The sequence below is a fragment of the Coffea arabica genome, chromosome 6c (genome assembly GCF_036785885.1).
Source record: "Coffea arabica cultivar ET-39 chromosome 6c, Coffea Arabica ET-39 HiFi, whole genome shotgun sequence".
NCBI lineage: Eukaryota > Viridiplantae > Streptophyta > Magnoliopsida > Gentianales > Rubiaceae > Coffea > Coffea arabica.
The window spans coordinates 24,698,684-24,702,640 of record NC_092320.1 but is presented as its reverse complement, the minus strand read 5'-3'; the positions used below and the strand labels follow the sequence as shown (position 1 = coordinate 24,702,640).

The following is a 3,957-nucleotide window of genomic DNA, read 5'->3' as shown; positions in this document are numbered from 1 at the left end:
GGTTATTCCAGTCCATAAAGATTCACGTGAATCACTGGTGCAAAAATTTTAGCTTGTGAAGGAAGAGTAAAGTCTTTTCTGGTTCTTTCTTTGTTGCGTTATGAATCATGAAACAACTGACACAATTACATCGCCATTATAAAACTATCAGGCATTTTTCTATTCTTGATATTGCAGAGAATGAATCCTATTCTGCTGTCTATCTGGAATGAGTTCATTGAAAATTAAGGAAAATCTATCACTGAGCTGAAAGACAAGCATCCTATTTTAATATGTCGCAGACTCAATGTAGTTATGTACAATGGTGACGGAATAATTGCTGAACGTCATGCTTAGTTATATTTTATGCTCAACTGCCTCGTATTAGTACTCTGTCTGACTATCTTTGTTTGCTAGGAATTGCTTTGTCAGCCAAGAATGACTCAGTTATTCTTGTCAATCCACTTGTCAGAGAAAGCAATCCCAACATTATGCTCAACTGCCTCGTATTTTAGCTAAGTCATTAACTCAACTAGGAAAGCAATCTCAACATGCAATTCATTACTTTGTGTCAAATTACCAGGTGTTACTCAAAATCAATGTATTCTCTAATCCTAACTCAGGCTTTATTACATGCAGGTGTCGTTTTGATATAGACCTCACTGACCACACTGACACACTCACTGCATCCGTGTTTAGTGACTTAGTTAAAAGTTTGCTCACATTTACTGCACTTGAAGCAATGAATTATCACAAAGAGGTTTGATAGGTATCCATAAAAAGTCTTAAAGAAAATTTGAAAACATCAATGACATTTTTATTGCTTTTATGCATAGAATTCAGAATTGCCACTGGAAAAAGTCCATGAAGAACTTCAATCAAAGATGTTCATAATATAGTTAAAGCCAGCAACTATCAGAGATGGAAGAGGTCATCAGCGTTATACTATTGTCTACTATTTTAAGAATGCCAGCACTGAAGAATCTGCTAATAGATCTGCAGATCCTGATGTCCAGACTATTTCTAAGGAAATTGGCAATACTGTCCCAACAGTTACAGCACCAGGTTTGTATGTATTAAAAAAAGCTTTTACAGCTATGAATACTCAATTTATTTCGTTTGCTAATGTTTCTCAACAAATTGCTATTTAGAAAACTGAGTTTCTTCATCAAAGATGCGAATTCGTCTTGATACAAAATTTGAACAATCTGAAGATGCAAATGAAGGTACATCCAAAGATGAGGAGGCAAACATCAGCAAAAAGGCGAAGAAAAATTGATTGAGTTTTTATTCCTTTGTTTTCTAACTATGAATCCAGATGTCTGTGTATTTTGTTAATGCTTAAAGTATCGACTATGTTGCAGCTTTTGAAACTATATCTCAAACTTATAACCTACCTTTTTGAAGCATTAGCTTTATCAACTGTCTGAACAAATGTCTTAGAAGTATTGCTATCCCTTATTAGTCATTACATTATCTACTACAATTCATTATATATAATATGAACAATCGGATGACTGCTACCCAGAGATTAACAACTTTTAACGTCTAGATGATCAATTCCAATTAATGCAAACACAACAAATATATTCATTGATGCACAATTGCATTTCCATCAATGCTGCATCTAACGTCCACCTACATTCAAGAATTTCAATCAAGAGTAGCACATTTATATTAAATGCCTCTCTCTCTCTCTGTATCTCTACTTATTGTTTAAGAATGCTGCACAGTCGCATTGGTACTCATACTTGTTCACGCATTGTTTATGTTCTCTTTTCCTTCCAACTGCTCCTCCTTCTTTCATACTTTTTCTACACAACAAGGCGGCCAAATGTGCAACTTCACTGCGAATATATGTGAGAACCCGTAAATTTTTTTATTTTCTAGGGTTTATTTTATTTAATCGCCCGTTTTTCTATAATTTCTTTATAAGGAAAAATTTTCTAAATCATTGTCATGGGTAACTAGGGTTTTTTAATTATTTTCCTAGTATAAGTTAGTTCATGAGATTTTAGAAGTGTATATCGGGTGTGGGACCCGCTAGTGCTGAAAGTTCGGTAAAATTTGGCCAGTTAGGTTAAGTTTCGTATACCGGATTTAATTTAGCAGGTGTTAAAAGATAATTAGAGGTTACTAGATGGATTGGAGTGACAGGGACAAAAGGATAGCCATGCATTAATGGTAGTGACAAGTGTCACTTGGTGATTAATTCTTGACTTTGACCATTATTCATTACTTTACCAATTAAGCAAAATTGACCTAAAAATCATCCTTATTTGCAAGCTTCTTGGCCGGCTATCCTCAAGAGAAAGGAAAAGAAAACTCTCAACTTTCTTACCTCTAATCTTGCTCAATCATCAAATTTAACCGATTAAACTTGAATTTCCTCCACAAAACCTCTTAGTTTAGTGGTATTAAGGTTGGTTGTGAAGTGGTTTGGAAGACCAAGGTGCTAAGTTGCTTCCTTTCTTGATTTGGTAAGGTGAGTAGCTAAGGAACCTCTCTTGTCTTCTCAATCATGTTTGATTAGTGCCTTATGTGAGTTAAAGATGTGGTTTTAGGTATTATTTTATGGCTTTTGGTAGAATTGGTGAACTTTTCTATTTATTCATGATTTTTCTGTTTTCATATGGTTAATATTGTTGGGCCATGGATGATGGCTTGGAATGGTTGAGAATGACGTTTTGGAGCGTAAATTGTGGTTGTTTGCGGAAAATTTCCGCATTGGACGGAAAATTTTGGATTTAGGGTTTGGATTTGGAACTTTTCTAGGGTTTCTATATAGCACTTGAATTGGTTTTGATTAAAGGGTTTTGCAACTCTAATAAGGTATAATGAAGGGTTTATGACTTGTAGTGGTAATGGTGATTGTATTTGGAAAGTATGGGTGAATGTGTGTAGGTTGGAACTTGGAATCTTAAGGGGAAATGCTGTCCAATTGGGGGGTTCTTGTGTGTGATTGGACTTGGGTCGTTTTAGGGGTAATTAGAGACTTTAGGATTATCTAAACCCTTAGTGTCGAGTGTTTTTTATTTGATTTGTACGTTTCCTTGATTTTTCATTAGTGACTTGTAGTTTCAACTTATGACTCGTAATTGAGTCTCATTGTGCATGTTTTAATGTTTTAGGGCGTGACGGTGGTCCAAAACGCTCGTCGGGTGGACAAGTGTGAAAAATTCTCTTTGCTTGCTTGGTGAGTGTACTACTTACTTGTTTCTTACTATGTGGCCTTGTTTTACTTGAAATTGATGCCTTGAATGCTTAATTGTATCGTTGATATTGATTAAAGCGAGAGTGTACTTGATCACTCTCACCTTTTATGTCTTATATGACTGTTTACTGTGTTACTGGATTGATACATGAAAGCACTTGAATTGGTGTCGTTGGGACGAGTATCCAACGGCTACTACTGTTATTACTGAGCTCAACCCCATTGGAGGTCAATTGAATCGAGCCGGCAAGGGTTTGGTCGTGAAAATTGACGAGTCATGGGGACTGTTATATGGAATCTTAGAGTATGAGACTATCGATTCCGGTATATTTGAGTATTACCAAATCTAAACTATTTGGAGTTCGAGTCCGGTTGGGGTATGTGCGGTGGAAGGAAAGGGAGTATAGTGGAGTCTACGTTTGGTTATACTTTGTACATTGACGGAGGGTCAATGAGATACGATCAAGGATGACAAGCGAGGAAAGGGGCTCTTGAAAGCCGTCCGTATCCTTTTACCACTTGTATTAATATGTGACTTTAGTTGGCTTTTATGGAATGACTTTGGAATGATCGGATTTATGCTTAATTGAACTTCCTTACTTGAGTGAAAGTACCTCATTGGGCGAAAGCTCATCCTATTCTCTTTTATTTTCCTTACAGGGATTTGAAAATCTTTTGGAAGGCCTTGATATTGTGGTTGCTGAATCGATCTTGATTAGACACATTTTGAATAGCTCTTCAATGTACAAAACCCTAGTTGGATT

General features: G+C 36.0%; 1 long non-coding RNA gene across 1 annotated transcript; it reads left to right on the top strand.

The window, feature by feature from the left end:
* Positions 1-656: 656 nt before the first annotated feature.
* Positions 657-1,375, top strand: LOC140008151 (uncharacterized). The gene is made up of 2 exons (XR_011815553.1): positions 657-1,044; positions 1,131-1,375. It is a non-coding gene; the product is annotated as an uncharacterized lncRNA (long non-coding RNA).
* The last annotated feature ends 2,582 nt before the right edge of the window (positions 1,376-3,957 follow it).